We start from the raw sequence: 11348 nt of genomic DNA, 5'->3' as shown, positions 1-11348 counted from the left end.
GGGACGAGACAAAAACATTGGGAGACCCTGTGGTCTAAACTCGATGGCAAAGACCAGGTAAACGTTACAACTGAGGTTTTGTTTAACGAAGTTTTCTCCCTTTTTCTGATAATTGTTTTCTAAAAGGCAGAGGAAAAAATATGGAATTCCCACCATTGATTGAGAGCCTCCAACATGCCAGAAGCCATGCTGCTTACGTAATTCTAACAAGAATGTTAAGAGGTAGATGGTCTCATGTGATTCTAGCAAGAGTGTTTGGAAGTGGATATCCATTTCTCTGTCTCTTCCAGAGGAAAAAGCTAAGGCTCCGTAAAGGTCAATAACTTACTCAAGGTCATGCAGTGAGTAAAAGACAGAAGCAGGATTGTAACACGGGGGTCTCTGATCCCAAAGCACGGGCAGCACCATCGCCATGCTTTGCACCTCCGGTGGACCGGCCACATCGACGTTACTTGGCCGCTTGTTAGAAAGACACCTGCTGAATCATGGTTTGCCTGTTTAATAAGTATTGAGGTGATTCATTTACACATTAAAATTTGAGAAGCACTGAGCCAGGGAACTCATACCCCCAAACAATCTCACTCACAAACACAGGACATACCTTGGAAATCAAAAAGATTCATTACATGTATCCATCCTGTCTTCAAGAGCATTTCTGAAATGCTATAATTCAGAAGATTCCCTCCCACCCAGAGTGAGAAAACACTGAAGTGGTAAAAATTTAAAAGGCCAGGTTGGGCTGGGCATGGTGGCTCATGCCTGTAATCCCAGCATTTTGGGAGGCTGAGGTGGGCGGATCACCTGAGGTCAGGAGTTCGAGACCAGCCTGGCCAACATGGTGAAACCCTGTCTCTACTAAAAATACAAAAATTAGCCGGGCGTGGTGGCGCACACCTGTAATCCCAGCTGCTCAGGAGGCTGAGGTAGGAGAATAGCTTGAACTCAGAAGGCAGAGGTTGCAGTGAGCTGAGACCACACCACTGCACTCCAGCCTGGGCAACAAGATGGAAACTGCCTCAAAAAACAAAATTAAAAAAATTAAAAAAATTAAGCGGCCAGGTTGCCTTTAGGGCATGCTGATGTGCCCTATAGTACCCTCGTGTGCTATTTAGGTGGGTTAGAGATTTGAGGGGTAGTGTGCAAGGGGAAGGGGAAATTTGTATTTACAAAGTTGGTGGCTGAGGCTGAATGCTCAGTTCCACAGTGGAAGGCAGAGGGGGCCCGTTTTTAGGAAGTAAGTGGAAGCAGTTCTTTTTTTTTCTCCTTAGACAAGGTCTCACTTGGTTGCCTAAGCTGAGTGCAATGGTGTGATCACAGCTCACTGCAGCCTCAACCTCCTGGACTCAAGTGGTCCTCCCACTTCAGGCTCCCAAGTAGCTAGGACTACAGGTGCACACCACCACACCTGGCTAATTTTTAATTTTTTTTTAGAGACAGGGTCTCACTATGTTGCCCAGGCTCGTCTTGAGCTCCTGGATGCAAGCGATCCTCCCACTTCAGCCTCCCAAAGTGCTGGGATTATAGGCAAGAGCCACCATACCCAGCCCGCAATTTTAATATAATTAGTCGAACTTCCTTTTTCCCTTCCCTTCTCAGAGGTGCCAGTGCACAGCTGCTGGCTTCGTGTGGGTCTAAAACCACTCAGCTCAATTCTGGAGTTCAAAGACACCATTAATCAACCCAGAAATCATTGACACGAGGCTACTCCCAGGTTATGCTAATCTGGTGAAGTCTGTAAACCCTACAACCTTACAGGAAGTCAGAGCTGCCACTGGCCCACTCAGCAACACCTTTGTGCCAGTTAGGAAAAGGTGCCCCTCGCCCCCCCCGCCCCCCACCCAGGTAGATGCGGCCCCAAACCATGTTTGAATTGGTGCTGTGGTTCGAATATGTCCCATCCAAAATTCAGGTGTTGCTAGTGTGATAGAATTAAGAGAGATGGGGCCTTTAAGAGGTGATTAGGCCATGAGGGGTCCTCCCTTGTGAATGGGATTAAGGCCCTTACTAAAGAGGCTTCACACAGCCTTCAGCTGCCTTGATCTTCTGCCTTTGCCATGTGAGGACACAGCGTTGCCCCCCACCCTGCCCGGAGGATGCAACAGTAAGGTGCCATCTTAGACACAGATACCAGCCCTCACCAGACAACGGAACCTGCAGTCTCCTAGATCTTGAACTTCCCAGCCTCCAGAACTTCCAGAGAATGAATTTGTTATTTATGAGATACCCAGTCTCAGGTATCATAGTAGCGTTAATCAACTAAGACTTGGTGAATGGACTGCAGAGCGGATTTTTGTCACCTGCACATTTCCACACCCTCAAGGGCACCAATATTGCATGAGAAGCCCCTGTTGCAAGTGGACCTGTGGCATTCCACCTTTTAAAAAGGTAAAGGGACCCTTAATAAATACATAAGTCATTTAAGGCTTGACAAACAGCTCTTGGAACAAGGGCATGAAAACAAGTGATTATCAGGGTGATGTGTCCTAAAAATTCTCATGAGAATTTCATGTGGGGTTGAAAAGAGAACTAAGGAATCAAGAAAGGAAGAACCAGGCCAGGCTTGGTGGCTCACGCCTGTAACCCCAGCACTTTGGGAAACTGAGGCAGGCAGATCACCTGAGAGCGGGTGTTCAAGACCACCCTGGTCAACATGGTGAAATCTAAAAAAAAAAAATTATCCAGGAGTGCTGGTGGGCACCTGTAATCCCAGCTACTCAGTAGGCTCAGGCAGGAGAATAGCTTGAACGTGGGAGGTGGAGGTTGTAGGGAGCCGAGATTGCACCACTGCACTCTCAAGCCTGGGCGACAGAATGAGACTGCATCTCAAAAAAAAAAAAAAAAAAGTAAGAACTAGAAGAACCAAGTCAGCTAAGGTCCTATTTTCGAAGGCTCTTCCCCATGTCTAAGAAAATTAATGAAAGACAGACACCTTTTTGCAAAAACCATAAACCACTAGCTAGGTGGGGGTTTGGGGAGCAAAGAAGCTCACAGATGTGTGTTCTTGCAAAGCATATTGCAGACAGGTGCTAGGGATGGCCAAGCCCTCAGGTGCTTGAGATACTTGGCCAGTGTTTCCCAAAATGTGTTCCACGGAACTATAATCCCATCCGTTGCTTCTTAAAAACAGGTGCACCTGTGAAAAGATATAAACTTCTTTGGGATGTTTACAATGAACATTAATGTTTTAAGCATTCTTGCCCATTTCCTTTGTTTAATTCAGCATTTTCCAAACATTTGACCCTAGACACATCCTGTCCCCACACCTGCTCTTTAACATGTTACCATCCACCAATGCTAGTTAGTTCCCTATGATGTGGGTTTTGATTGTGTGGAGAATCTAGGGAATAAGCTTATTCCTTCTTGGGTTCAAATTAGAGACGTCCGCTGTTCATGGAGCTCCACACTGAATTTCCTTCTCCCTTTGAGAATGTTCATCACTTAAAGTCTACGCTTTCAGTATTTTGATAGCACATCTCACATGTTTTTTTCCTTTGAAAGCCCAGTAGAATTTGATGGTGACCATCTTTTTTTTTTTTGAAACAGAGTCTCCCTCAGTCGCCCAGGCTGAAGTGCAATGGTGCGATCTCAGCTCACTGCAACCTCCGCCTCCTGGGTTCAAGCGATTCTACCGTGTCAGCCTCCTAAGTAGCTGGGATTACAGGCACCCACCACCACGCCTGGCTCATTTTTGTGTTTTTGTAGAGATGGGGTTTCACCATGTTGGCCAGGCTGGTCCTGAACTCCTGACCTCAGGTGATCCGCCCACCTCGGCCTCCCAAAGTGCTGGGATTACAGGTGTGAGCCACTGTGCCCGGCCATGTTTTAAAAGAGGATAGAGGATGCCATCTAGGGTCACCTGCCATTCTCTTGTTCTCAGGCCGGAAGTGACCCATGTTCTTTGAACTCTTCACCACTTTTCTTTGTGACTGTGCTGAGCTCCAGGGTGTCAGAGCTGCAGAGCCTGAGTTCTGCCTGGGGTCTTGCTCAAATCCCTCCTGCCTCTAGGAACCCAGAAGCCCCACCCAAAGTGACCCTACATGGCCTGGGGTGGGGGTGTGCCAGGAGTCAGCCCTCTCAGGAGCCACATACCCATTGTTGCTGGGAGGAGACATTTTCTTTTATTCTCCACCCACCCCCCCTGCCAGGAGCCGTGCCCCTCTCTTGAGATTTTCTCTGAGTTGGAGACTGCAGCAGAGAGTTGAAGACCTCAGGGGACAGAAGGTATCTCTGGCTGCCGGAGCAAGCTGAGCCGTATTAACATTCCCAGTGGGTGTCAGGAGTGTGGGATCCACTCAGGTCCATATTGCAAGGAAGTTTCTCCATCACCCCCTGCCCCATCTCCCTCCAAGGCTGGAGTGCAGTGACTATTCACAGGCATGATTGTAATGTACTATGTAGCCGTGAAGTCCTCCTCTCCACCTCTCCCACCCAGCTCCATCCCAAGAAGCTTCGTCTCTCCCAAGCTGACCCCTTCACCAGGGCCACCAGGCCTGCTGGGAGGACTCTGGTGCTGACAGGTACCTGCCGCTCACAGGGCCCTGTCTGCCACCGCAGTGTGATAGCTGGGGAGGGTGAGGGTAGATGGCAGAGGACTTCTGGCCTCACAGGTGCTCCCACAGGTTCGATGTCCTTTGCTGAGGTCATCTCCCTCCTGTGATTTAATGAGGCTGAAGTCAGAGAAAACCCAAAGACACCGGAGGGGCCGCCTCTTCCCAAAAGCCGCCAATGCCTCCTTTTTCAGAGAGGATTTCCTTCCCTTCTCTCCCCCTTTAAAAAAAAAAAAATATATATATATGTGTGTGTGTGTGTGTGTGTGTGTGTGTGTGTGTGTGTGTGTGTTTGTATGTGTGTGTATATATATGCATGTGTGTATATATATGTGTGTGTGTGTGTGTGTGTATATATATATATATATATAGTTAAAGAAATGCATGTACATAGTTTAAAAAATCAAGTAGCCCTATAAGGGTTATTCTAAAAATAGCCCTACTCACTGGTGCTGATCCCTTGTCCCAGAGGCAGCCACCTTCAACTCTTTTAGTTTTATCTTGATGTTTCAGCTTAAACATCATATAATCGACCACCTGCTATAGAAAATGAGGATTTAGTTCTTACACACAGGCACACACACGCTTATCTTCTCGTCTCACCACCCCAAGATCACAGGTTCTGGTTAAACCAATATTCAGTGTTTACTGTCCTATGACTTGGGAAAATATTGTATGCCACTGACTACCCAATGCACCGTCATTGCATTTTTTGGTACAATTTCATTTTTCTCAGAGTTAGTAATTTTGGTGGGTTTTTATATTTTCAATGTAGTTGCTAATTGATCTCTGTCACAACTCTAAAGCTTTTGTTAATATAATTAAAACTTCAGAACCTATCAGTTCTGTGTCTTGCTTTGAGCCCTCCATCCTGGGCTGCAATCAGCCTGGTTGCTGTGCTGGGCCCTGTGCACACCTGTGGTCTGGGTCCTCTGTGATAACATTTACCTCTTTCTTCTGTTGCATCCCCTGTTTCCTGGATTCTCTGTTTTCCACTTTCTTGGTTTACTCTCTCATTTTGATGGAGCACATCCTCTAGTACCTTCTTGAGAAAAGATGCATGGAAGCAAAATTCAGTGAGACCAGGCATGTCTGAAATGTATTTAGTGCACACTTACACTTGATTGATAAAATTATCAGCTGGAGGCTGGGTGCAGTGGCTCACACCTGTAATCCCAGCACTTTGAGAGGCCGAGGTGGGAGGATAACCTGAGTCCAGGAGTTCAAGACCAGACTGGGCAACATAGCGAGACCCTACCTCTAAAAGAAATAAAATTATCAGCTGGGCATGATGATGTATGCTTTTAGTCCCAGCTACTTGAGAGGCTATGGTGGAAGGATAACTTGAGGCTGGGAGTTCAAGCCTGACTAGTGCCCTACAGTCGTGCCTGTGAAGAATCACTGCATTCCAGCCTTGGCAACATAGCAAGGCCCTCTTTCTAAAAATAAAATAAGATTGTCAATAAGTTCTAGGTTGGAAATATTTTTCCTCAAGATTATGAAGGGCTGTGCCTTCTTCCAATTTCCAGTGATGATGTTAGAAAGTCCAATGCCTGTGGGCGGATCACCTGAGGTCAGGAGTTCAAGACCAGCCTGACCAACAAGGCAAAACCCCGTCTCTATTAAAAATACAAAAATTAGCTGGGCATGGTGATGCATGCCTGTAGTCCTAGCTACTTGGGAAGCTGAGACAGGAGAATCACTTGAACTTGGGAGGCAGAGGTTGCAGTGAGCCGAGATTGCACCACTGCACCCCAGCCTGTGTGACAGAGCGAGACTCCATCTCAAAAAAAAAAAAAAAAAAAGTCCAGCACCTGATCCTTGATCCTTTGTGTATGACATTCTGTCTTTGGAAGCTTTTGACATGCTTTTACACTGGCATTCTGAAGGCTCTTTAAATCTGGAAATGTTTGCCCTAAAGTTTTGGGAAATTGCCATGTATTATTCTTCTTTGATAACTTCTTCCCCTCTATTTTCTCTCTCTCTCTCTCTCTCTTTTTTTTTTTTTTTGGCCTGGAATTCCTCCTTTTGGATATTGAACTTCCCAGACTGTTGTAGAGAGAATAATGCCCCTCTACAGATTTCCACATCCTAATCCCCAGAACCTGTGAATATGTTACCTGACAGGTGAAAGGAACTTGGCAGAAGTGATTACATTAAGGATCTTAAGAGGAGGAGATTAAGCTGGGCTTAATCAAACAGCAAGGTTTTTTTTTTTTTTTTGAGACAAAGTCTTGCTCTGTCACCCAAGCTGGAGTGCAGTAGTGCAATCATAGCTCACTGCAGCCTCAGACTCCAGATTAGTTGGGGTCACCAATGCCACCACACCAGACTAATTTTTAATTTTTTATAGAGGCGGGGTCTTGTCGTGTTGCCCAGGCTTCTCTTGAACTCCTGGCATCATGTGATCCTACTACTTCAGCCTCCAAAGTGCTGGGATTACAGGTGTTGGCCACTGTTCCTGGCCGCAAGGATTCTTATAAGAGGAAATCGGGAGGGTCAAAATCAGAAAAAGGAGATACGACCATGAAAGCAGATGTTGGAGTGATGTGCTTTGAAGGCGGAGGAAGGGGCCGCAAGCCAAGGAATTCTCTAGAAGCTGGTAAAGGTGAGGAAACAGATTCTTGCTTGGAGTCTCCAAAAAAGAACCCAGCCCTGCCAACACCTTGCTCTTTGCCAGATTAGACTCATTTCAGACTTATGACCTCCAGAACTGCAAGATACTATTAATGTTATTATTAATATTATTATTATTTTTTGAGACAGAGTCTTGCTCTGTCACCCAGGCTGGAGTGCAGTGGCATGATCTCAGCTCACTGCAACCTCCTGGGTTCAAGTGATTCTCCTGCCTCAGCCTCCTGAGTGGCTGGGATTACAGGCATGAGCCACCATGCCTGGCTAATTTATTATTATTATACTTTAAGTTCTAGGGCACATGTGCACAATGTGCAGGTTTGTTACATATGTATACATGTGCCATGATGGTTTGCTGCACCCATTAGCTCGTCATTTACATTAGGTATTTCTCCTAATGCTATCCCTCCCCCTGCCCCCCACCCCATGACAGGCCCCAGTGTGTGATGTTCCCCACCCCGTGTCCACGTGTTCTCATGATTCAATTCCCACCTATGAGTGAGAATGTGCGGTGTTTGGTTTTCTGTCCTTGCGATAGTTTGCTCAGAATGATGGTTTCCAGCTTCATCCATGTCCCTGCAAAGGACATGAACTCATCCTTTTTTATGGCTGCATAGTATTCCATGGTGTATATGTGCCACATTTTCTTAATCCAGTCTATCATTGATGGACATTTGGGTTTGTTCCAAGTCTTTGCTATTGTGAATAGTGCCGCAATAAACATATGTGTGCCTGTGTTTTTATAGTAGCATGACTTATAATCCTTTGGGTATATACCCAGTAATGGGATGGCTGGGTCAAATGGTAATTCTAGTTCTAGATCCTTGAGGAATCACCACACTGTCTTCTACAATGGTTGAACTAGTTTACACTCCCACCAACAGTGTAAAAGTGTTCCTATTTCTCCACATCCTTTCCAGCATCTGTTGTTTCCTGACTTTTTAATGATCGCCATTCTAACTGGTGTGAGACGCCCAGCTAATTTTTGTGTTTTTAGTAGAGACGGGGTTTTGCCATGTTGGCCAGTCTGGTCTTGAACTCCTGACCTCAGGTAATCTGCCCACCATGGCCTCCGAAAGTGCTAGGATTACAGGCATGAGCCATTGCACCCGACCTATATATGTTATTTTAAGTCACTAAGTTTGCAGCAATTTGTGACAGTAACCATAGGAAATGCATACAGGAACTAACAGGCACTTACTGTGTGGCAGGCACTGGACCACAGTCTACATTCCTTCTTTGCTGAAGCTTTCTGGAGCCTTCTGATCTGGGTGGGCCTTACTTTACAAATTCTCCCTCATTGCACTCATCACAATTCTGATTAAATCATCAGAGTTTTTTATTCATTCATGTCTCCCTACCCACTAGACCATGGACTCTATGAGGCCTGGGATTATGGGTTTGTTCGTTTTATTCACCACTTTGTCCTATGGATGTTAATAAATATGTGGTGAGTGAATGACTAAATGAATCCAAGGGATTATCCCTGGTAGTCCTCACAGCAACCCTGGGAAGTAGGAACCGTTACTCATTTCACAGGTGAGGAACTGAGACACAAATGAGGCCCCATCACTTCTCTAAGGATGCATAGATTAGAAGGGGTAGAGCCAGGATTTGCGCCCAGCATTGTTTGGTGGGGCCTTCAGCCCATGAGCTTAGCCACTAAGCTAAACATGTCCCTCCAGACTGTCTGCCTCTGCCTCCCTGACTGTCCCCAGCCCCCAGCCTTTGCTGACTTCTGCCCAGAGACCTGACACTCTGGAGGAAGGAGCATCTTAATTAGGCCACCCTGCAGCTGTTCGGGGAGCTGCCTGGTCCTCCACGGAGGCGGAGGTTTCTGTGACAAGTCCCGCGCATAGCTGGACTGGGGGCTAGAAGCGACAGGGTTTGTCAAGTTGGTTTGGGATCCTTGGGAACGGGCAGTGTTCCAGAACCATAGTGTCATCATCGTTATTATTGTTTTATCTAATCTGTTCTGGAGAACAACCATTTTGAAATTGGGCAAAAATATAGCCTAATATATTTAAACATATATATTTTTATTTTTATATAATTTAAAAATAAACGCATTGATGTACATTTTCCAAGTGCCTGCCTGCTGAATTCCTAATGTAATACAACATGACTCAGAGCTAAATTTAAAGAGAGAAGCACATATGTTTAAAGCAGGCACCAACTTTCAATCTGAGGAGAAACAGAGTCAAAAGTATTTTTTTTTAGCGTGTGAGTGGACTGAGTGCAAAGTGAATTATCTCCAAGCCATCTGGGAAGTCTGGTGTTTTTCAATGCCTTCACAGCTCTAATTTTAAGCCGCTATTTGGCCTTTAAATAACAATATATTTTCTTTCCATTGGAATTTGCACCAGATCCGCATTTATTGCGCTATCGACTCCAAAAAGAGACCTATCTTTGAGAGCAAAAAGAGCAAAAGTTATTGAACGTATTACTCTGCAGATTGGCTCTGGGAAAAAAACAGCAGTCTGATATTTCGCAAATGAAGTTTGACATATTCTGGGATGGCATATTGCACCCACCAAAACAAGCTGGTTGTGCCCGGAGGGGAAAGCTTAATTAAAGCCCCCTTAACAGCACACAACTCCGGGAAGAAGACTCAGGGTGTACTATACATGACCTTCAACTTGTTCCACAGGGTTCTCCTTCACAGATGAGATTCACAAAGTCACAAAAATGGTCTGGATTTTTACCCAGAAGAAAGACAGCACAATATGATTACAGAATCTTAGCTCTGAGGGGGTTCTGGTCCAACTTACCCCAAGCAATGCGGGGATCTCCTGCTTAGAGTCCCAGATGAATGTCCTTTTAATGTCTACTTGAATACCTTTAGTCATGGGGAACTCACTGCCTTTCCAACTGTAGGAAGTCCTCTGCAATATTAGGCTGAAATCTTCCTCCCTACAGCTTTCCTGCAATGGGTTCTTGTTGTTGCCACAAGATAACCTAGAAGGAATCTTCTCTTGGGCTGACATGAAGGTGAGTTGAAGGTCACCGCCATGATCTTTCTCTTGCTCCAAGCTAAGCACACCCAGCCCCTCTAAGGAAGGAACATGAGGACTTGGCAGGATCTCTCCAGTAACAAGGAGGATAACTGTTTGGGAAACTTGTCCATAGTGGATAGGACAGAGAGACAAAGGGGATGTCTTGAGCCTCCAAAAAGCCAGATTTGGCCAGTGCATTTTTTTGTTTTTGTTTTTGTTTGAATCCCAAGCCTTCTCTTCCTTCTACAACCTCTATGTATGTTCCTCGGAGGTGTGGACTTTGCTGAAAACCAGACTCTGATTAGTAGAGATGTTCTCAAAGGGAATGGCCTACAGAACACACCATCCAGTCAAGAGATCCCTCAGACATTCTTCTGCCATGAGAAGAAGACACGCCAACAAGATTGGGAGACCCAACATGAGCTGACTCCAATAAAGACTTTTTGGAATGTGCATGCACATCCTTGATGTGTGGCCCAAGGGTTCTTTTGCTCCACAGTAGATGCTCAAGATCAAGTGAAAGGTCCAATGAGACCCCGCCTCCCTCGCCTCTCTGATCTCAGCTCCCATCCACCTTCTCCCTTTCCTTTTGTGTTCCAGCCACTCTGGTCTCCTTGCTACTTCCCACAAGGACTTTGGGTTTTTGTTTTTAGGGGTTTTTTGTGGCGGGGAGGGTGGGGACAGGGTCTCACTCTGGTGCCCAGGCTGGAGTGCAGTGGTGCAATCACAGCTCCCTGCAGCCTTGACCTCCTGGGGTCAAGCAATCCTCCCACCTCAGTCTCCCTAGTAGCTAGGACTACAGGTGCACACCACCATGTCCAGCTAATTTTTTATCTTTGTAGAGATGGGCGTCCAGCCTTGAACTCCTGGGTTCAAGCAATCCTCCTGCCTTGGCTTCCCAACATGCTGAGATTACAGGCATGAGCCGGCACGCCTAGCCTCCCTCAGGACTTTGCACCTGCTGTTCTTCCTTTTTGGAATACCCTTCCCACAGATAGCCTCACAGCCTCATCGATTCCTGACTGCATACAGGTGACTACTCAAAGATCTCCTTTTCTATCAAAATGGCACCTCTGCATCACTCTGTCCATTCATCCTACTTCATTCTCTTCTTAATACATCTCACCACTTTCCATCACTAAAATGTCAGTTTCATAAAGCAGGGACTTAA

The 11348-nt window shown here is 46.0% G+C and overlaps 1 long non-coding RNA gene across 1 annotated transcript; it reads right to left on the bottom strand.

Annotated features, from left to right (window-relative positions):
• Positions 1-3102: 3102 nt before the first annotated feature.
• On the bottom strand, positions 3103-8621 carry LOC131384347 (uncharacterized). Its single transcript, XR_009215101.1, has 5 exons — positions 8383-8621; positions 5496-5592; positions 4995-5084; positions 4522-4651; positions 3103-3133 (listed from the first exon to the last, which is right to left on the bottom strand). It is a non-coding gene; the product is annotated as an uncharacterized LOC131384347 (long non-coding RNA).
• Positions 8622-11348: the final 2727 nt, after the last annotated feature.

The sequence above is a fragment of the Hylobates moloch genome, unplaced genomic scaffold (genome assembly GCF_009828535.3).
Source record: "Hylobates moloch isolate HMO894 unplaced genomic scaffold, HMol_V3 SCAFFOLD_10, whole genome shotgun sequence".
In the NCBI taxonomy this organism is placed as follows: Eukaryota; Metazoa; Chordata; class Mammalia; order Primates; family Hylobatidae; genus Hylobates; species Hylobates moloch.
Note: the sequence above shows the minus strand (reverse complement) of the source record. Positions and strands in the feature narration are given on the sequence as shown.